At 50.9% G+C, this 23,049-nt stretch overlaps 1 non-coding gene across 1 annotated transcript; it reads right to left on the bottom strand.

The window, feature by feature from the left end:
- Nucleotides 1-8,618: 8,618 nt before the first annotated feature.
- LOC111764347 (U6 spliceosomal RNA) lies at nt 8,619-8,726 on the bottom strand. The gene has a single exon (XR_002796979.1). It is a non-coding gene; the product is annotated as a U6 spliceosomal RNA (small nuclear RNA).
- Nucleotides 8,727-23,049: the final 14,323 nt, after the last annotated feature.

The raw sequence follows: 23,049 nt of genomic DNA, 5'->3' as shown, positions 1-23,049 counted from the left end.
TCCTCTCTCTCCATCACCCCCCCTTAACCTGTGGTCTGCTACTCCAAATGAGCACCCAACACAGGCATTTTAGTTTAGCCCTTAGGACGATCCCACCCTCTCCCCCAGCCTTTCTCAGGGTCTCCAGATGAGGTTGCCAAGCCCAGCCCGCTAATGGGCACCCCTGGAGTCTCTCCCCTAAGAAATCTGGCTGAGAAATGACCAGAACACAAAGCACTCGCCCAGCCAAGACATAGGTTGGAAATCCAGGCATGATACTTGGGCATTTGAACTCCTAGTGACAACAGATATTTTTTCAAATGCTTTACATATCCTTATCACACGGGTATGATGGGATCATAAATTTAATTCTCTGCACTTGTGTGAGCAAGAAAATGCTGATTCCTTATTTCCTTACAGCTGATCTAATTGTCCTCCTGAGCAACTACCCTGCTGGGTAATGGAATTAAATTTGAAGCTTTCCAATTAACGGGCTCTCCATCTCTTCTGGTTTAAACACTCCCTTTCAGGTAGCTGCTGGGTTTTCAGAGTTCCACCAGAGCCCCTCCCCTCCCCAAGGGAGCAGATGGGCACACGGGGATGCTTCCTGCACACTGCTTGCTCCCTCTGCACCCTTGCACTCTACGGGGATGTTGTCCAGAGTCTGCCAGTCGAGGCTCAACCCCCCTGGCCTCCGGGCTGGGGTCTGAGGCTCCCGAACTCCTGCTCAGCTCCCTCTCGGCTCGGCTGGCTCAGACGCTCTGGTTCTCCCTGCAGGCTCCGCCTGCCTCCCCTCAGCCATGGCTAGCACCTCACATCCCCAGGGGTCCACTCCCGTTTCATCCCCGACCAGGCGGCCCCACTTTACCCTGCCTCGAGGAGCCTCCCGGGAAGCTCGTCAGCCAGCACCATTGCCTGCCACATGGCGGGCATTTGGGAGCTTCTGGAAACTTCACAGGAGCCAAGGAAGGAAGGCTCTGGTTAAACTTGGGGCCTCCCTCCAGCCCACCGTGGCATGCTGCTGCTTTGCACGGAGGCTGCCTTCCTGTGTTACGGTGCCGGGTTATTGGCAGTAGCGCCCTGGGAACCCTGTCCCCTGGGTCCACCTTAGCTCCGACCTTACCTTCAACCCAGGCAGAGGTTGGCCTTGCTCCTCCCATCTCATCTCACTCTCCTTTGCCCTGAGGAAGTAGGCATGCTTCACTCCATCCTGTAATGGGAATAGACCTTACTGGGGAGAAAAACAAAAAATACTTTGATGTAATAATTTCAAAATATTTTCACTTACTCAAATAATGCATTTTTTTTCACAGAAAAACTAGAAAATTAAATTATAAAATTTTTAAAATAGGAAATTTAAAAATTAGAAAAAAATAAGGATAAGCAAAAACTTTAAGAAGACCTGAAAAAATCAGCAGTAATCCCACTACCCAGAGAAAACACTGTCCACATCTGAGTACGAAACGCTTCATGAATTTTTGAGGCACCCATCTATGGACTTATGTAATCATTTAAAATGGGTGTGTCAGTTCTCCCTGACAAAGAATATATAGCCACACCGTCATCCCTGCTGGCAGCCTAATACTCCAGGGTGGGGTTATCTCATTATTTAATCCCTGTTGTTGGGTTGGACTCTTTAGGAGGGGCTGCTATTTTCCACCAGTTTAAAAATGTGTGATAAATAGCCTTACACTTACCTTTCTGCCCACATACCACCTGGCTTTTCCTTGGGACAAATGGATAAATTCCTGAAAATCAGTTAAAGGTCACTTTTATTGTTTTTTCCCTGATACATATTACCAAATAGTCCTCCAGGAAGTTTCTCCTCCCCCAGGAGCTTTGGAGAGTGGGTATCGGAGACGGAGTACCCTTGTTGCGAAACCTGAAAACAACTTCAGATCCCAAATGTTCAGAGTCACCTGGCCACCAGAGGTGGAGGTAATCAGCATACCCCAGTTCAGAGTCCTGAGTCCCCAGTGACCTGAGAAACTCTGATCATTTTCATCCACAAGAGTTGAGATTCTGAAGGTTTCTGAACTTGCAGGAACGGACACTCTGCCTATGATGGTTAGGCTCATGTGTCACCTCGGCCAGGTAATGGTATCCAGGTGCATGGTCAAGCAAGCACTGGGCTGATTGTAATCCAAGGGCATTTCTTTTTTTTTTTTTTTTAAGATTTATTTATTTACTTATTTCTCTCCCCTCCTCCCTACCCCGGTTGTCTGTTCTCTGTGTCTATTTTGCTGTGTCTTCTTTGTCCGTTTCTGTTGTTGTCAGCAGCACAGGAATCTGTGTTTCTTTTTGTTGCATCATCTTGTTGTGTCAGCTCTCCGTGTGCGGCGCCATTCCTGGGCAGGCTGAACTTTCTTTCACACTGGGCGGCTCTCCTTACGGGGCGCACTCCTTGCACGTAGGGCTCCCCTATGCGGGGAACACCCCTGCAAGGCACGGCACTCCTTGCGCGCATCAGCACTGCGCATGGGCCAGCTGCACACGGGTCAAGGAGGCCCGGGGTTTGAACTGCGGACCTCCCATGTGGCAGACGGATGCCCTAACCACTGGGCCAAGTCTGCAGCCCCAAGAGCATTTCATGGACTTTAATTAATCATCAGTGAGTTGGTTGCATAGGTGACTGGTTACATCTACAATCAACTGAGGAGCTTGCTGTCAGCAGTGACGTTTTACCCCATCAGTTGAAGGCCTTAAAAGGGCAAGTGATTTCAGCATTCAGAGAGAATGCCCATCTCTCTTCCAGCCTGCTAGCGTCTCCTGGGAACTCATCAAAGACCTTCATTGGAGCCCCTGGTTTGCAGCCTGCCCTGTGAAATTTGGTCTTGTGCATCCCTTCAGTTGCGTGAGACAATTTTATAAAATCTCATATTATTTACAGATATCTCTTGTCAGTTCTGTGTCCCTAGAGAACCCTAATATACCACCTCTCTGGAAGCTTCTGGGAGCTGAGGTTTTGCTGGAGCCTAAGTGCACCCAACCCGAAGGGGTCTGCATCAGACTGAGTTACCTGAAGAGGCAGGGGCAGGGACAGTCACCCTGAAACTGGGCTCCCTGCTCTGCCAGCCACCTGGGCATCCTGCCCAAGGGAGAGGTAGGCAGCCAACCTCACCCTTGGCTGGGTGCCTGTGTGTGGAGCTTACTGGAGAGGCTTTGTTCAGAGGGGCATCGTTTTTGTGCAGAGCGAGGTCAAGCGCAAGGTGCTTTTCCTGGGCAGACCACTGAGCCTCTGGCCTCTTGGTGCCCTCCTGGGAAAGCCGTGACTGCTCTCTCCCCTGGGAGGTCATGGCTCCAGACGCCCTGGCTTCCTCACAGCAATGTGCTTGAAGACACCAGGGGACCCTGCCGGGGTGGGGGTGGGCAGGGCGCCAAGTCAACAGAGACAGTGAGGATGGGAAATAAGTGGACTTCGGGGGGTGTCTTGTCCCGACCCTGGGAAGCTTTTTCTTTCCTCTTACTCTCAGGCCTCTAGAACACTTTTCAAGCTCTTTCACCACAGCTTTTTATTTAAAAAAGCTTTTTTGTTGAAGTATAACATAGTCCACAAACCACCAGTGGAACCGCTATTTTGACTCCTAAAACATTAGATTTGTTTAGCCTGCTTTAAAAAAAAATTAAAAAAAAAAAAAAACTTAACTGGAGCCACACAGCATATGTTCTCTCTATGTATATATCTGTCCTGTCTGGCTTCTTTCACTCAATATTATGTTTTGGAGCATCATCCATTTTTCTGGGTAGAGCTGCAATTCACACATCCTCATTTCTACATAGTATTCGATTGCAGGAATATGCCATTGCGTATTTATCCATTCTAGTGTTGAGGGGCATTTGGGATGTTTCGTTTTTGAGGTTAAATAGTGCTCCTAAGAACATTCTAGTACGTATTTTTGGTACCCAAATGCATACATTTCCTTTGTGTATAAACATAGGACCTCGGTTGGGTATAGGGTAGGCATATATTAGTTTTGGTAGCTACAGTTCTCCAAAGTGATACAATTGTCTCAAAGTTCAATCTCAGAAGCAGAACCCAAAGTGACACAATTATCTCACAGTTCAGTCACAGATGGGGAACCACTAGCAGATACATATGTAAATAAAGGGACTGGTTACAGGGCTTTAGCCTCATGCAATTGTGGAGCTGGTTAAGTAGTCTCTCTGTTGTCTCCAGGTCTGATTCTGGGGCTTGAAGTCCAAGTACAGGCATCAGGGAAGGGAAGATAGAGGGATTGGGAGGAGCGGGGCAGGCTGGAGCCCTCGAACCCACGAGAAGGCACAGGAACCTGTGTCCGTTTCTCGTCTCCGGCTTCGACGAGGCATGCGCTCCACCGAAGTTGCTGCCCTTGTCACAGTGTGACATACCCACTGGAGCTGAAGGAGGATGCAGGGGGTGATGGAGCAGCTGAGACCTGGCTGGCTCTTCACCAGTGGCAGGAGCCGGCACATCCAAGGGTGGGTGTGAGCAGCCACCACGCTTGGTGACCTTGAACTGACATTCTAAGCCTGAGAACGTGAGTTCCATTTTGGTCCCACCACTAACTCCAGTGTGACGTTGACCAAATCTCTAAACTTTTCCAGGACTTGGTTTCCCCACAAGTAAAAGAGATGCAAACGGTGCCTGCCTCCACACAGGCTTTTTGGGAGAATAAAATGGGGCTGTGGGTGGGAAGGCACTTAGCAGACTCGTCAGTGCTGTTGAGAGTGGGGCTCCATGTGGCCACGGTCTCATGGAGGGGACTGAAGCGCTGATTTCTGAGAGGCTGTCACTGTGTGGCACTCTTTGTACCAGCGAGTGGGCTGGACAAGAGTCCCGGATGGAAGACTGCTGGGACCAAGGGACCCTCGGATCAGAGACGGCCTCGTGAAGGACCCACTGCCCTCCCTGGATGGAGGCATTCGGCCCCCACCTGACAGAGGCCAGTGTGGCTCTGTCGGCTGCCCTGTGACTGCACAGGAGCTGGCCTCCCGCCTCGCACTGCCCTCCCCCCACCAACCCCTCTTCTGACACGTTGGCCAGCAGCGTGGTGGTCACGGGAGAGCCAGCTGGCTTCAGCAGTGACACCTGCGGGCGAGGGGCGAGAGGCACGCTCCTCTGCGTGCTGACGGAGTCTGCGCACCTCCTGCCCGGGCCCCAGATTTCAGGTGATAACTATAAAGCCGAACTCCGCCCCGTGGATCAGCAAAGCTTCCTTCTCTGAAGACACAGGACGGTACTTGGAGGCTGTTATGGACCCCAGAAAAGAACACGTCCTCAGAGCTAACCCATCCCCGTGGTGTGACCCTATTGCAGGTGGGACCTTCCTTTCGGTGAGATCACTTCCGTAGGATGGGCCCCAGGGTGGTCTTTACAAATGGGACAAATGTGGGGAGAGGACGCACAGAGGCACCCGGAGCTCAGAGAGGAGGCCCCAGGAGCAGAGAGAAGCCACAGGCTGAGAGGAGAAGGCAGAGGCCACCACGAGCCTTCCCGCGTGGAAGAGGAGCCCAGGACCACCACACCAGGTCTGTGGGGGCAGCTCCAGGGAGAGCTGTCACCTGACGCTGCCTCGGTTAGGACGCTGTTCTCAGCCTTGGAAGTGTCACTTGCAAGCCAATGTTGCCCCATTGTAAAAGCTGACCATTTCTGGTATAGTGCTTTTGGCAGCTTTTAGCAAAGTGAAACACACGGGATCAACAAAGATGGACTCTTGGCATCCTTCTGGGATGGTGGCAGAGTTCCAGCTGCGTGGGCGAGTGCACAGACCAGGCTGCTGGGCCAAGCCTGCGACACGCTGCTCTGCCCACCCTTTGCCTTGACCCTGAGATGCTGGGGAGGAACCCTGGCGGTTCAGCTCCGGGGCTGAGCAGGCCACATGCTGCGTGGGCCCTGCGCACTCACGACCTGCCGTGGGGGCTCCGCTGACCTTCTGAGGTGGGGGGAGAATGGAGATTTTGAGGAGAAATGCATAATTAGTAGTTACAATGAAAACAGAAAACACAGAGAGGAGGGCCAGATGCCAGATGCTCCAGTCTGCTGTGTGACCTTTCCGTGAGGGGATCTCCGTGAAGGCTAGGGCTGCACCTGCGGACACGGGCCTTTGGCAGCCTCCTTAGAGCAGCCAGAGGCTCCAAACGTGTCTGTGCATTGGAGTCACCCGAGAAGCTTCCAGGGCTGCTGAGCCTGCACCCCACTCCCCAGAGGATGGGATTTCAGGGGTCAGGATGGGGCCTGGGTTTGGGGAGATTTTAAAGACCCCCAGGTGTGAATCCTGTACGGAAGGCATGATTGCTTTGTTAACTCACAAGTTCTCAAATCCCCAGGTGTGGTGGATTGAATTGTGTTCCCCAAAAAAGATACGTTCAAGGTCTAACCCTTGGCACCTGTGAATGTGACCTCATCTGGAAAGAGGGTCTTTGCAGATGTCATCAGTTAAGATGAAGTTATACTGAATTAGGGGGGGCACTAATCCAATATGACTGGTGTCCTCATAGGAAGAGGATCCTTTGGATTCAAGGACCCAGACACACAGGGAGGCGGCCATGTGGAGGTGCAGACAGACCGGAGAGAGGCGGCCTCAGCCAAGGGATGCCTGGGGCCAGCAGAAGGAGGGAGAGGCTGGGAAGGATTCCTTCATAGACCTCAGTCCTCCCCCCACTCCCACCCGAGGGAGTGTGGCCCTGCCAATACCTTGATTTTGGACTTGTAGCTTTCTGAGGTGCAAGAGAACCCATTTCTGTTGTTTTGAGCTACCCAGTTTGTGGTAATTTGGCATGACATCTCAAAGTAACTAACACACTAGTTGTATCGATCAGGGTGACTCAAAGAAGCACCACGTGTGTGTTGTATGTATGCATGTGTGTATGCTCACAGATATGTTACTGGGATTTTTTTTTTGGAGGTACCGGGGATTGGACCCAGGACCTCATACCTGGGAAGCAGGTGCTCAGCCACTGAGCTACCTCCACTCCCCTAGAGGGGTTTGACCTGTGGAAGCTGGTGAGGCAGTCTCTGTAAGACAACTTCAGTAAGGTGGGCCCCAGCATCTTCACACCAGATGCTGGAGAATGAAGTCCACACGCCGTCCTGTGGGAATGAAAGTTGGATGCACAGTGGGAAGAGAGCAGGAGTAAACCGAGCTGGAACCCTCAAGCATGAGCCAGAGCCCCTGAGGAGGAGCTGCAGCCTGGGCTTGTGCTCGGCGGTCTCTGGCCTTGGGGGCGTGACTGTCCTGCAGAAGCCATAGCCCATTGTCATGAGTTCAACATACACCTCCAGCCTAGGAGTCAAAGAAACTGAAAGCGGGTCCAGGGGAAGGAGCCATTGTGGGTCCAACAAGGAGAGTCAGGAGATCAGCGCCCTCCAAATCTCACAGGACTCTCCCTAGGGGCCCACGCCAACCCGAGGCATCAGGAGGCACAGTTCCTCTCAGCCAAGCTGCCACCACACAGGAAGATTCCAAGGGGCACGAGAGTCTGGTGATAGGGAGACCCTCTGCCAGAAGCCTGCAGGACTCGGAGGTGAACACCTTGGGGAGCTGTCTCTGGACCCCCAATCCTTCCTGCACTCATTCATTTTCCTTCATCCACTCAACAATCCATTAGTTGCGAGAGTCACTGTGTAAGGAGCTGAGGACACATAGAGAAGGGAAACAACTGAAAGCAGGAGGAGTGCATCCAGTACCCATGTGGAATCTAAGCCCCCACTTGACATAGATGTGCAATGGACACAACCAAGCCAAGGCCCACAGAGAAAATGTGGAATGGGTGTGGGAAGGGTAGCCATGGTGGCTGCTGGGTGTGGGGAATGGGAGGAAGAGATGAGATGTGGAGGCGTTTTCGGGACGAGGAGATATCCTGGGTGGTGCTTCACGGACAACTACGGGACATTGTAGATCCCCCCAGGGCCCACTGGATGGAACATGGGAGAGTGTGGGCTATGATGTGGACCATTGACTATGGGGTGCAGCGATGCCCAGAGATGTACTTACCAGGTGCAATGGATGTGTCAAGATGACGGGAGAAAGTGTTGTTGTGGGGGGAGTGGGGGGTGGGGGTGGTGGGGTTGAATGGGACCTCATATTTTTTGAATGTAATATTATTTTAAAAAATGAATTAAAAAAAAAAAAAAGAGAAGGGAAACACAGCGGCCCTCTCTGAGGTGCTCACAGACTTGAGAGGAAACTCACTGACCAGTAAAGGGGAGCTTGTGGGATCTGCCTGACTCCCAAGTGGGCACTCACTGGGGCATCTACGCAGAAGCCTGACCCCTCGCCCAACCCTATACCCAGTCCAGCCCAGGAGGTACCTGAGGAAAAGTCCTCCCCTGCTGACAACTTCCCAGCTCTTGAAGGGACCAGGTGTAGAGCAGGGACCACCAGCTGGACCACAGAGATCAGGTGGAAGGGGAACTCCTTGTCCCTTGCAGAGACCCCAGGTTGCAGTGGTTTCAGAGATCACATGCGAGGGAGGCAAAGACCAGACACTGTACTCTCCATGGTTCCTTCCTGGTCAGAGAGTGGATACGGGTGGTCATCTGAGGACATTGGCTCTCTGTCCCACCTGCCACATTCATGTCTGGGGACATATCCCATTACCTTTTTTTTTTTAAGTGCCTTTATTTTTATTTTATTTTTTACCTTTTTTTTTTTAAAAGAAAAAATATGAAATGCTTCATGATTTTGCGTGTCATCCTTGCAACAGGGGCCAGGCTAATCTTCTCTGTATTGTTCCAGTTTTAGTATATGTGCTGCTGAAGCAAACACTCTCATTACCTTTTAGATTTTTTTTCTCTCCCCGCCCCCATTGTCTGTGTCTGTTCGCTGTGTGTCCTTCTGTGTCTGCTTGCATTCTTGTCAGTGGCACCAGGAATCTGTGTCTCTTTTGGTTACCTTTTAGCCACTCTGTCAAGAACTTTTGGACAGGTGGTGGCTCTCCAAACTCCCAGATAGAGGGCCGCTACAGAGAGGAAGTCTCCAGCTCAAAGTCAAGGAAGACTTTCCAGTGGTCAGCATTGTCCAACAGCGGAACTGGCTGCCTCAAGAAGCTGTGAGCAACACCTGCCCTGAGGCGGGCAAGCAGGAAGGAGGATGAGGGAATAGGGGGCTGAGATGCATTGAGCACTTTCTCTTAGGGCCTTTTCTAGGGTTTATTCCATTTGAGCTCCATAATGGTCCTGTGAGGTTGGTGTGATAGTCTCTCTTTTATAAATGTGGAAACTGAGGGTTGATGGGTCAAGCAATTGGTCCGAGGATTGGACTCCCAGTCTATCCTGGCTCTTTCCATTGCTCCCCTCTGCCTCCTACTCAACAGGGCCACTTTAGAGAGCCCTCAAGCCTGTGCTAGGTCTCTATGTCACCTGGAACCCACCCAGTGATTCTAGGATTCTGCTCCTCAAAAGTCTACAAGAAATGGAAGTGACTTCATGCCTGTGGTGGCCCCAAAAGATGTCCATGTTCAAATCCCTTAAACCCATGACTATGTTCCTGTACATGGCAAAAGGGACTTTGCAGATGTGTCCAAGTTAAGGGTCTTGAAATGGGAAGAACATCCTGGATTGGCTGGGTGGGCCCACTATCATCACCAGGGTCCTCTTAAGAGGTAGGTAAGAGGGTCAGAACCCAAGGAGATGTGCTAATGGAAGTAGAGGTTGGACTGATGTGGGGCCATGAGACAAGAATGCAGGCAGCCTCTGGAAGTCGGGACAGGCAAGTAAACAGATTCTTTCTGAGAGCCTCCGGAAGACACCTGGCCATGCCAACACCTTGATTTTAGGACTTCTGACCTCTCAAACTGTAAGATAATAAACTTAAAAAAAATAATAAATCCGTGTCACTCAAGTCATAAAGTTTGCTATAGCAGCAACAGGAAACTAATACAATAGCCAAGACTCTGGGTGTCCCTCTTGGATCTGGGGTAGTCAAGACCCCAGGGAAGATCTATTTAGCCCCAATTCTGATGGTGGCCAAGTTTTCCATGCAAACTTGGGTAAGCAGCATCCCCATGGCATCTCATGCCAGTGAATGAGGGAGTTGAAACAGATCCATGATCCCAAATTTTGGATTTTCCAAACCCATAACCTCCCCTCTCCACCAGCCCTAGGAGAACCCACAGAGCACTGCCAATTTCCCGTTCAATTAAGAAAGAACTTAAAGACACAAACAAAAAAACAACCACCATCTATTCCCAACATCACTTCATAAAAGAATGCATACTGTTACACAAAGACCAGTCCTTTAAGTTGGATACACGTTGCTTTATGAAAAACTCACCCCACAAATACTATTTTTCTCATATGTTTGCAGGCCATCGAAAACTTATTCCCAGCCACATTCCCCTGGCCCTGGGCTGGCGTTGAGTCCTTTGCACCTCCTGCCTCTCTCAAAGGATGGGAGCAGGACACTTAGTTCGATTCATGATGGCATCCACCCACTCAGATGCAGCTCTTGTGTTCTCTCTGGTCTCCATTGATAGAGATCTTGGCCTGCCAAGTCGAACTTGTCTTGGGTTCAGTCCCCCTCTCTCCCAGCTGTGAAATCCAGGGCGGGGCCACCTGGAAACTTTTTCCTGACCGTGGGGGAGGAAAAGGGGCCAAAGACACAGGTTCTACATGCTGGTTTTTTCCCAGCGACCTCTGCTAACCTGGGAGTCTGAAGGCGTTACTGGTACCTTCCAGAATTCAGCTGTTTTATGTCCCCAACTTTTTTTCCCTTCAACTTGCCTTATGACCCAGCTCTGAGCACCCAGAGATTCTGGCAGAGATGCCACTTACTGTGCTAAGTCCTCTGTTTGCTTTTGAGCTAAGTACTTCTTGCTCTAAACGAGATGACCCCACACTGTGGCCTTTTCCCCCTTGTCTTGCATTGTCAGGAAATATTTTACTTTCTGTTTCCCTTTCAGAAAAAAAAAGTTGCTTTTAATTAAATCTGGCTTAGGGAATCAGGTAACTAGGTTTGTTAACCCTGTGGTAGATTAAGAACAAGGAGATCATGAGTGAGGAACTGATGAGCTCTCTGGGAAGCTAGGTTCTTCGATTTTAGGGGACAGATTTTGTGACCTTGTATTGGGACAGCCTGGAGGCTCCCCTCCTTGTTCTGTGTTAGAGTCCAAACAGGAGAGGTCACTGTCTAAGTGCTTTCTGGGTAATGAGAGAATGGCTAGAGCATTCTACAAGGCTCCTGAGAGTGCAGTGTTAGGCATGGAGGACTTTGGCAAGCTGACATTAAACCATGGAAGCTGGAGTGTTTGCACCACTGAAATCTGCATATGCCACCAACCAGGTTGTCTGGCCCCAATGACAGGACTTCCTGGAACCTACTGGGCCTTCTCAAAGGACCTTGCTGGGTTTCAGTCTCTTGCTGCCATTGGAGTCACTTGGGGAATTTCTAAGAGTCAGCCTGGGGCCCCCACAAGCCAACTAAACCCAACCCTCTGGGAAGGAGACTGGGCCTCCGTGATTTTAATGTGCAGTCAAGGTTGAGGACCACTGGTTTGGGGCCTCCTCTCCAGAGATCGTGGTGGATTGAATTGTGTATACCAGTTTAGCCGTGGGCTTGGTTTGTATTCCAGTAGGTGTGGCTCTCTTGATGATGTTGCTTCAGTTGAGATGTGGCCCAAATGAATCCGGCTGGATTTGAGTCTGGATTACTGAAACCCTTGATAAGCAGAATGAAATTCAGACAGAGAAAGCCATGAGAAGAAGCCGGAAGCCAGCGGACCCTGGAGGAGAAAGAAGACCCTGCCATGTGCACTGCTCTGGGACAGAAAAGCCAAGGACCAAGGACCACCGGCGGCCAGCCCCCGAGTGCCACAGGCTTCAGTCAGAAAGCACCACCTTGCTGACACCTCGATTTTGGACTTCTCCTAACCTCAAAACTGTGAGCCCATAAATTCCTGTTGTTGAAGCTAGCCTGTTGGATTGTCTGTATTTTAGCTTCTGGAATAGCATCTACCTATTCTCCTTAGAATAGGTAGATTGGTCAACTCCAACACAGGCTGCCCCACTCACTGCCCAGAGTAGGCCTGTGGGTTCTGTCTGAGGCAATAGGAAGAGGCTTTTCCTTAATTGCAGAAAGCTTGTGCATGTCACAGACCTGCATCTGGTCCCAAGCCTGCTTATGTACTCAGGCCTAACTGGGCTATTTATCTCCCTTGTCGATAAAAAGCACCATGGCAACTCTGATAGCAGGGCAGGGTAGGCGAGCACACCTTTCCTGGGAATCACAATTACTCCTTCTTTACCCACAGGCTTGGTGAGCTCGAGTGAGTCCCTGCCCTCTCCAGGCATCTTTGCTCACATGGAAATGAGGGGGTAAGGCTGAGAGAGACCCCCCACCCAACTTTGCCACCTGTTCACAGCTCAGCTCATCATCTTTTTTTTTTTTTTAAAACAGATAGACCCAGAGAGGGGAAGAGATTGGTCTAAGACCGTGGGAGCAGGGTTGGGCCTGTACAAGGTCTCCTCCCTGGACCCATGGGCCTCAGCTAGAGGCTCTGGGCTGCCTGTCTGCAGACAGGCTCAGCAAGGAATCCCCAAGCCCATGACTCCAGGGACCCCGGCAAGGAGGACCAGGAAGGAAGGGCGGAAGCCTCAGGGGTGCTCTGGTGTACTGGAGCAATCCAGAAGCCTGCCATGCTCTGGGGGATCCAGCCCAACATTTTAGGATGTTTTCACCCTTCTCATTAGCAGCAGGCTCAAAGGCCCGAGTGGGGCAGCGCCAGTGTGCTCTCCAGGGCTGGCCATTTGCCTTCCTCTTTGGAATGACCTGATTGAGGAAACCCTAGCTGAGATGGGGACCTTGCTGGGGAACCGGAGCCCAGCCACCCCCAGGAAATCACGGTGCCCCTAGAACTCCATCCTCCCTTTCCCATTTGTTCCCAGGAAAGAGCTGCTCTGCCATAATCCCATGGCTGGTCCTCACTCCAACTTCCTGGCTCTGGAATCATTCGGAGTTGGGTGCCTGAGGTCCCTGCTGGAGACAAGATGGGCCACCTCTACGTGCTTTTTTGTCAGTACCAGGGAATGAGCCCGGGACATCGTACGTGGGAAGCAGGCGCTCAACCACTGAGCTATACCCGCTCCCCCTCTAGGTGCTTTTGTTATGCCCTACCTGAGTGCCACACCCTCCTGCTTCCTCCACGAAGGCCTCACTGACCAGTCCAGCCAGGCCAGGGCCTTCTCCCTCTGAGGTGTCTCAGCCCCCACGGCTTTAGCACTTCCCATTCTTTTACATTCCATTGGGAATGGTTCTCCCAGTGCTCGGGCATTTCCCAGTGGGGCTAAGCTCTACAGAGGGCCTTGTGGCATATCCTCCTTAAACCCATTCAAGCTGCAGGGAGAAAAGGTCCATGAATGGGATTTGGGGTCAAACTGACTTGAGTTCAAGTCCTGATTCAGATACTTCCCAGTCATGCGAGCCTCTTACTATTCACCTCGAGAGGAGATGTACCTCCCTGCAGGAGAAACTGCAAGATGTTCCCCAAATCCTTTTCCTCATCTACCTAGGTATCCTTTCCAGCCTCCCTCACAGCTCCGTGAGGTCACGTGTGTGAGGTCCAGCCGATGGAATGCGAGTGGAGCTGAGGGATTTTCTTGCTGCATCAGGGTTTTAAGAGGTAGGCATGGGCCCTCAAAGCTCTGTCTTCCTTTTGCCCAATGATTGGTGGAGCTCCAAGACAGAAGAAGCCTCAGTTTCTGACTCACTGACTAGCGGAGCGTACCTGCTGACCAGAAATATTTGCCTCAACATGGTGTATTGAAGAAACCTCTCATTGTTGAGCCATTTTACACATTGGATTTATTTGTTATAGCAGCTAGAGTTATCCTAAATAATATTCTGCCTCATAAGGGCATTGGAAAGGTGAAATAAAACATGTGAAAAGTCTTGGCACAGAAAGAGGCTTACTTAATAAATACTTGTTTATTTCCTAATCAATGTTCATTGTTTCCAAGCACATGGATAGACATGGCTTCAGATCTTTTCTCTGACTGTGAATGCTTAGCTTATTACATAAGCCTGGACTTTGTTAGGAACCCAGCTGTTAAGGTACCATTATCAGATGTTCAGTGTTTTCAAAGCTGTACAGTCAAGATGCTTTGGGTTGCCAGTGACAGAAATCCATTTCAAACTGGCATAAGCAAAATGAATAATTGAACAGTGAGACAATACACAAGGGGCAATTTATTGGTTCATTACATGGCATTCAGGCATGGCTATATCCAGGTACTTAGATGAGGCATCAGCACTCTCTCACCACCTCTCAGCTCAGTCTCCTCTGTGGTTTAGTCTGTAAACAGGCTCCCACAAGAGAGGAGCAAGATGGTTCTGGGTAGTCCTATGGCCATGCTCTCCCATCTCAGTACCCCACTGAAAAGAGAACTTCTCTCCCAAATACTGCAGAGAGCATGGATGCCAAAAATGAACATGGCTTTTTTGTCCCAAGTTTGGAACCAGTTGAGAGATAGACATGGGCAGGTCAGATAGATGAAGATAAACTATCACCTTTATTAACGATAAAACTGGTTGGAGAAGGTGGTTTCAGAGTCGAAACCAAGTGAGTTTGCCAACACATCATCCCTGATTAAGAAACAGCTGGGCAAGCATGGACCAGAAGCCGGGAACACAGGTGTCCCCCAGAGGGGGCAGGACCTCGAATGCACCGTCCTTCCCACAGAACTCACCAGAGGAGGCTTCCCCCACCACACCCCAATCACATGTTTATGCTTCATAAGAATATTGGAATTTTGAGTTCATACATTTCGCTGCAGAGCTCGAGGTCTGTGGCTCACGTCATGGGCAGTTTTACTGACCCTTCCTAAAACCCCAAACCAGAAGCATCTTCCTACGTTCCTAAGTCTCAACAGAGGGAAACCAGGTCACAAGGAAAAAATAGCCGAGGGCATTGGGAATGTTGTAGACTGGAGAAGGGTGGCTTGAGCAGATGATTCTGAGGGCCACATGACTCTGGAAGGGAGTGCTAGAACCAGGGACAAAAGACTGACTTCCGTTCAAAAGGAAGAAGCACTTTTTGTGAATCAGGGCACCCAGTGCCAGAAGCAGCTTTCTTGGACGGTAGGTAGTGAGCGCCCCGTCATCAGCTGTAAGAGTGCGCAGCTTGGAGAGACCTGGCCCTTGGAGAGGTAGCACAGGAACTGGGCACCTCAGGATCAGATCTGGGCTTTGGTGCCGCCTGGACAAGCCAGGGAAGCCCCCCAAGGCCCAGTGTTCTCACCTGCAGAGAAGGCAATACCTTCTCGGTGGGACAGAGCAAGTAAGGGTCATTGCAAGGGTGCATGGGGAACAAATATTATCTTCATCAGCCCAGAAAGTTGCAAAAGCAAACGGCGAGGGGAGCTTCCAGGTAGAGGTGTGGGGGTGGGGTGGGGTGGACTTGAGGCCCTTAGGCCAAGCAGGGGTTCCCGGCCTGAGTTGCAAATGCTCATGGGGAGCAGTGGCTTAGTATCTTGGGCTTCCTACAAAGTGCCAGTGCTGGATCTCTGCCCTTTTGGAGCTGCCATCCTAATGGGGAGAAGAGGGGAGAGACAGAATTTCACCAACAGACGTCATAAGCAAGGAAATTAAGTCACAGGGGGAAAGTGGGGAAAGAGCTATGTAGGGGGGGGTGAGTAGAATGGGATGAAGAAGCTTGTGAGAGCATTGTGAAGGAAGGAAGGTGGCAATAGTGAAGACGGTGGTCAAGGCAGGCTTCCTGGAAATGGAGGTTCTGCAAGACTGGACAGGAGGGAACCTTGGCATCAAAAGCTTCTGATTAGAGCTGGCCCCACTTATCCTGAAAGCACGGAGAGTTGCTGCTTGCAGCTCAGGTTCTCCCCCTATCATGCAAGCTGAGCTCAGAGCCACCTGGAAAAGCCAGAGGTCCCCAGGACCTTAATGGGGGTGGGAAGCAGGGGGCTCTAACTGCAGAAGGGTCAAGGCCAATGCAGTGCCAACTGGGGAAAACACTTCCCACGATCGATCGGTCTGTGTGGTTTCCAGGAAACCTTCAGGCCGCCTTGGCGAGGTGACCTGGTAAAGAGACCGCTGCAGCTCTCGCCCACGGGAGACCTCCTAAGTCAGAACCCCCACTGTGGTTGCCCTCACCCATGGGCAGGGCAGAGGAGAGCCCAGGAAGTGCCCTGGAGGATGCCAGGGGGCCAGAGGCAAGGAGGGCCTGAGAGGGGTGGTGATAGAGGGGGCCGGGGAGAGTTAGAGATGGAAAGGGCAGCGTGGGGACGAGGTTGGGTGGAGCTGGGACTGCACAAGGGACAGAGAGGGCCCTGCACCAGGCTGGGGAGGACAGGGGACTCCTCTGTCGCTAGGTGTCTTTCAGGCTGGAGAGAGGTAGCCCCTTCCCACCACCGGTGGATCCTGAGGTGGGCTGACCACGGGCTACCAGGCCCACACGACCTGGCGCAGCTGGGAGGCCCCAGGTGCAAGGGAGGGGCCCCTGAATTGCCCGGCTGTTCCACACACCCTCCTAGGCAGCAGCCTGTTCACCCGGGTCACCTCAGGAAGGTGTGGTCTCTCCAACCCAGCCAGCAAGGGCTGCTGCCTTCGTTTGATCAAATTCTCTGGAAAGAAACCCCTCCAGGGCTTCCCTCCAGTTGCCTCCTGTCGGCCGGGCTCTGCGTCACCCTCCCTGCTTCTTGGGAACACCCTAGAGACAGGCTGTGGGTGTGCAGCTGGGAGCATGGGGCTGACGTGAGGCAGAAAAGGGTTCTAAAAGGGTTTAGAGCCCCACTCGACCCTGGAGCTGGGGACTGAACTTAGGGGAACCAGAACTTGTTATCAAGAAGGGAGAGCATAACGCCCCCTCTTCGGGTAAGGATGAAATGTGACAACAGATTGGCCATTAGCCTGGCGCCTGGCTGGTAGGAGCTGCTCTCTCAGTCCACGTGGCCAGGGATGCGGGCTGGGGGCATGGAGCCTCGAACCAGGGCGTGAGAAGTGTGGATTCTGGTCCTAGTTCCGATACCCATGAGCTGTGGACTGCAGAGCCTTCCAGCTTCTCTGGACGCAGAGGTGCGTGTCTACTCAGTCCCGCCAGGTTGGGAGCGTTCCAGAAGAGGGCTGGTGGAAAGGCATCCCCAGATCACCACGGCGTTACTGAGCTCGCAGTTCTGGATCGAGCCCTGGCATTTTCCCAGCGGCATACCCTAACTGACTTGTCCCCAGAAATGACCTCTCCATTCCTGAAGCGGAGGAAACCACTGTCCTACCATCGCCAGCCGGAGGAAATCCACTCCTGAGATCCATGTAGCAACTTGTGGCCTCTGACGAATGCTCACAGTTATCCCAAGTCACACCTGTTTTCTCCTCTCACCCTCCGACAGTTCTGAGTTAAGTGTGCTTGTGCCCATCTCACAGATGAGAAGATGGCTCTCCAGAGAGATTAAGTGATGTGCTCAGGGTCACACAGCCGGCACGAGATAGCACCAGTGCTAAAACCCAGGTCCGTCTCAAACAGGGAAGTCAGGCAGCCCCGTTGGCTTGGAAAGTTCTGGTTTCTGTCTCTTCTCTGGGACACTAATTAATAGCAGCCTCTCTCACTCTCAAAAGTGCCCTGTTGGATGAGAAATTATAGGCTCTAAAACTAAGCCCACAACAGTTTCAACTCCATCCCAGCTGATTGAAAGGGGTTTGGTCGACGTGGGGTACCACGGGTCACCCCTGTAGAATTGGGAGTGGAAGTGGGGGGAGTGCCTGTTCCCAGGACGTCAGCCAGTCCCTGCCTGCAGCCCGGACTTTCCCAGTACCAGCTGGGTGACTGCTCTTCCCACCTTCAACCTGACCCATCCTCCCTCTTCTCCTCTGTCCTTCCAGGGGTTCACCTGCTCCCCGACAGCTGCCCAAGGAGTTCACAGGCAGGCAGCTCAGGAGATGCCCCTCTCCGGGGCATTCTCCAGGGACTGCTCTATCAAAAGCTAAAACTAGACAACTGGCCCTGACCTCCCTCCACCAATTCCTTACCACTGCAGCTCCCATCTTCACCACACACTGCTCCAGATCCCCGGCCACGCCAGCCCCATGTCCCTAGCTCCAGTCCCTCCCTCTTTCCCAGTCATGTCTGTCTAGATCATGGCACCCATGGCACAGGTGGACCATTGGACAGATGTTCAAGGGGATGCTGGGAAAAGGAGGATGAGAGCCCTCCAAATGAAGCCCCACCCTGTGGGGGGTATGGTGGAGACTGGGACCTCTTGGCTCATAGAAGGCAGGTCCCAAACCCAAATCAAAAGGGTTCCGAAGGGACCTGTAAGTTGCCTGGCTTCTGGGCTGAGCTCAGGTAATCGACTAACGTGGGTGCAGGTGAGTCAGGCTGTGGCGCTGGGACGGCTCCCCTGGGAAGCGTCCTGGAAAAGTACAAAGCCGTTGCTTACAGGGCAGCAGGGAGCTGGCTTTCCTTGCCATCATTTGGTGGCTGGGCCGCTGCTGCATACATTTCTGAAAATATCTCCAGTGGGTGACATTTATCAAATCAAGTGCTTTCCAGTTTCGTGCCGACGATCCATAGACAATTCCCTTTGTAGATGATGCTGCCAGCCTGCCTGGGCCTGGGCAGCCTGTGCAATGGAATGATGTGACTGGAGAAGAGGCGGTATCTCCTGCCAGCAGAGGCTCCTTCTTTTCAACCCAGGAGAGGGGGAAAGAGCCAAGTGGCTCGGGGATTTGCATGATGAAAAAGCAAGCTAAGTCGGGCATCTTGTGCCTGTCACTTTTTGTAAAGGTGGTGGCTGTGTTGGTGGCAGATGGGGTGGGAGTGGAAGGTTCTCTTCTAATGGCTATCATGCACAGGCCTCCACTTGCCTTCCTCAGCCCATTCCTGTGCCCTGGACACCATGGCTTGGTGTCCAGTGGAGGAGTTAACACGTATGGGCAGCAGCTGGTCTTGGATAAAGCCATGCTCAGCCTTCTCAGCCATCAACATGTCTGCAGTCATGAGAGGAGCAGGAAGCCCTGGACCCCAGCGTAAATGCAGCCTCCTTTTGCCATCTATCTGAGGAAGAGTTGGCCAATGGAAAGATGCTGGAGCCCACTTGCTGCCTCCCAGGTTCTGGGACCATTCCCTTGATGATAACAATCAGTGATGTTTATTAAGCCATGCCAACACTTCACATGCATCATCCCATTGACCCCTTGGAGGGAGATTTTGCTCCCCTCCCATCATCCTCCATGTTCTTGCCCAAGGGCACCCCTTTGGTGTTGGGCAGAGTGGCCTTTCCATCCCTCCTCTGCATCCAGAGCCAAGCCCTTGGCCTTGATGCTCTACCTGCTCCTCCACTGTGTCTACCTGGAGCTGCCTCGCTGACCTCCTGCTATGGGTTGCACAAAAAGAGAGATTGAAATCCTAATCCCTGGAGCCTCAATATGGCCTTATTTGGAAATAGGATCAGTGCAGATGTAATTAATTAAGATGAGGTCATGCAGGAGCAGGGGTGGGACCTTAATCCAATTTGACTGGTGTCCTTCTAAGACAGGGTTTCTTAACCATTTTGTTCCATGGATCCCTTTGCCAGTCAGGTGAAAACCATGGCCTCCTTACTAAGCCCACACTATGCTGCGTATTATTTAATAAATATATCACACCTGCACCAACACATCCCCACAAGAATTACTGTTTTTTGAATTTCAATTCAAGCTCATGGACCCCTTGTTAAGAACCCCTGTTTTAAGAAAAGAAGAGACAGAGAGACTCAAGCAAGGGAGCAGGCCAGGTGGGGGTGGAGGCAGACTGGAGTGGGGCAGCCAAGGATCTTCTGGAGCAACCAGAAGTGAGAACTAGGCTACCAGGAGCCTCTCCCAGAAAATTCAGAGAGAGCCGTGTCCTGCCAACATCTTGACTTCAGTCTTCAAGGGTCCAGAACTGTGAGAGAAGAAATTTCTGTTCTATAAACAAATGAATATGCCACCCAGTTGGTGGTACTTGTTATGGCACATCCACTTGGGCTGACACTCTGGGGGAACACTTGGCTGAATCAGAAAGGCAATCAGCATCTCTGGGATGGAGGAAATTAGACTGCCTGAGACTTGACTCCACAAATAACCACTATGGACCTTGGGAAAGTCACTGCCCTTCTCTGAGCTGTCTCTACAAGAAGGGGATGTAGTGGTTGGAAAGGTCTTTAGGCCCCTGCTGGCTCCCACTTATGTTGTCTAGAGGGTCTTCTAATGTCCTGGGAGGGGGCAAGAAGCCAGTGTTTCAAATGAAAGCAGCTCCTTCCTTGCAATCTCTAAATAACAACAATAGCACTCTATCCATTTAGATAGCACTTTGTGATTTCTAAGGCATGTCTACACATCTTCTTCTGTTGGTTGACTGTTCCTTGCCTGTACCTTCTGAGGTTGCCAGGAGGTGTAGTTTGACCCAAATGACAGGTAAGGTCATGAAGGCCAATGTAAGAGCCATGCCCACTCCCCACTCTCCCACTCACTGGAGGCAAAAGTGAAAAGCAAGCTCTATTCTCCTGCCTCTGTATGAACATAGAGCGGAAGAGTGTTGTAGAATTTCAGATGTTGGAGATCATCTAATTTCATTCCCTTTCTCTGCAGGTATGAAAACTCAGAGCAGGTTTGTCACTTGCCCAGGGCTGTACAGAATGGAAGGCAAAGTCAACCAGAATGTTCCACCGTCTTGGATGAGTCTACTATTTCACATGTTTCTCTCTAATGGTCAGTCATGGAGATGTGACTTGGCTTTTCCAGAAAGAGCTGAAGTCTGGCGAGGCCTCTCTGGCCCTGACCCTCTCATTCTGTTGATGGCTTTATCCAGTTGGGCTGTCTTAGTTTGCCAAAGGCTGTCAATGCAAAATTAAAAGAAAGCATTGGCTTTTATAAAGGTTATTTATTTGAGGTAAAGCTTATAGTTCTGATGCTGCAAAAATGTCCAAATCAAGGTATCAGCAGAGATGCTTTCTCACCGAAGTTAGTTACTGTTGATCCTGATGTCCTGCCACACATGGCAAGGCAAAATGGTGCCTGATCTCTGCCGAAGTCCCTGCCTTCCCCTCTGGACTCACTGTTACCCAGTGCTCAGCTGTGGGCAACCAAGCATATGGCCTTTCTCTCCAGCCTTGAGGTGCTCCATGGGCCCAGCCCCTGGGAGGCTTCATTGCTTGGCTTTGGCTGTTAGTGGAGGCCTCTCTCACACATGGTAAGGGCAAAAATGGCTGCACTCCCTTTCTCTCTTCTTTCTCTGTGTGACCTCAGTTAGTAAAAATACCAGCAAGAGGGCAGAGACCCAACCTAGGGCATACCTCACTGATATAGTCTAACTGAAGTGATCTAATCAAGTGATCTAATCAAGGTGCCTTACCAGAATCTACTGCAATAAAATGGTCTCACACCCACAGGAATGGGTTAACTCAAAACATAAACATTTTGGGGGATTCACCAAATTCAAACCATCATGCTGACCATCTTTCCACCATGGACTCTGCTGCTGGCCTTGTTTCTTCTAGAGCAGCACTTGGCTCTTTCTCCGTCTTTTGCTCTTGAGCTCAAGTGAAGCCACAGGCATGCTCTCCAGCTCCTTCTCACTGGCCACCTTGGAGAGGAAGGTCAGAGGACCTGATGTTCTGGACCAATGAGAGGCCTGATGCGCCATCAAGGTGCTGAAGAGCACAGCAGCTCCTGTAGCAGTTCTACCACCCAGGCTTTGAGGCCAGGTCTTCCTTTTTCCTGTCTTCTTTTTCTTTCTTTCTTTTTTTTTTCTTTCTTTCTTTTTTTTTTTTTTACATTCTGGGTTTTATTTTAAAAGGGATTTAGTTGAATAATTTGATTCCTCACTACTTGACAACTACATTTTCTTCCTCAGCACTAGAAGGCACAGAGGTGAAAACAGCTTTCATGGTCCTCTAATTTCCTTTAATTTAAAAATTTTCTGGAATTTCAGCAGTGAGTATCATCCTATTCCTGCCCAAACCCCCACTCCATGAAAATGTGAGTGAGCTATGTAAGATGGAAATTCCGTTCAAGGTAAGAGGATGGCAACCGCAAATATTTTATGTCATACTGGCTGTTCTGTCCTTGTATAGTAAATCATCATTGAAAACAAGTGAGGACAGTGGTGTCCTCCCTGCAGGCATTGCTCACGTTTATATAAAACTGTTTTATATCCAAGGACATGCATATAAAACACTTGGACAGATAAATTAGTGTTTAGGAATAAAAAACTCACAGTAACATCCACAAATGTTCTTTCTAAGCTCTCAAATTTATTCAATTGTTTTCAAGGCTGGAAACCTGGACATACTAGCTATTCATCAGCAACCTGTCAGGATATTGGAATGCTCCAGAATAGAGCATATCATGTGATAAAACAAAAATCATTAACTACGGGCTTTTGGTATTGCTTAATCCTCTAACTGGTCTTAAAAGAAAGCCATGGAATAGTCGGGTATTTACTAAGTAGCATTGATTTCTACTAGCCAAACATAGCCTGAACAAACTAACGGTTGAACCAGGATAGCTTTCTCAATTCATTGTCTATTTAGGATTGGAAACATTTTCAATGAAGACTTTATCTTTCCAGTTGACTTTCTCCAAACTTCCACAGCCTAAGGAGCTGGCTCTTGAGACATCTTGGTCTCAAGAATGAGTTATTCTCTTTGGTCAGTTCCCACCAAATCCCTGTCTTCCTGCACAGGCTCAGGTGTCCAGGGTCCCCACGTGACCCAGATAGCAGGTGTGGCTTCCTCGGGGTCCCTCCAGAGACCTGCCATGCTGGCTGTGTCTGGAGGGGGTGGGCACCATGCCTCCACGCGCTTCTTCACTACCCGCCCCCACCCAAGAGGCTCAGGGAGCATTTTCCACACCTATTTAATTCTCTTGCAAATGGAAGGGGAAAAAATAGCCAAGAAAAAGATCCCAGGCGCTCTAAAAGGCTTTCACAGGCTCTGAGCAATTAGGTGGCTGAGCCATGGGAAGTGGCCAGAAGGGCTGGGACGAGGTAACTCGGGGAAGCAAAGTCACAGGCAAAATTTTCCATTATGCCCTACTCCCGTTAACGGCGTGTGTCCAGGTGCCAGGGGCGTTCCCTCTGAAGGCTCGCCCAAGCGGTGCTCCCGGAGCACCCAGGGCCATGCTGGCT

The sequence above is a fragment of the Dasypus novemcinctus genome, chromosome 25 (genome assembly GCF_030445035.2).
Source record: "Dasypus novemcinctus isolate mDasNov1 chromosome 25, mDasNov1.1.hap2, whole genome shotgun sequence".
Taxonomy (NCBI): domain Eukaryota; kingdom Metazoa; phylum Chordata; class Mammalia; order Cingulata; family Dasypodidae; genus Dasypus; species Dasypus novemcinctus.
Note: the sequence above shows the minus strand (reverse complement) of the source record. Positions and strands in the feature narration are given on the sequence as shown.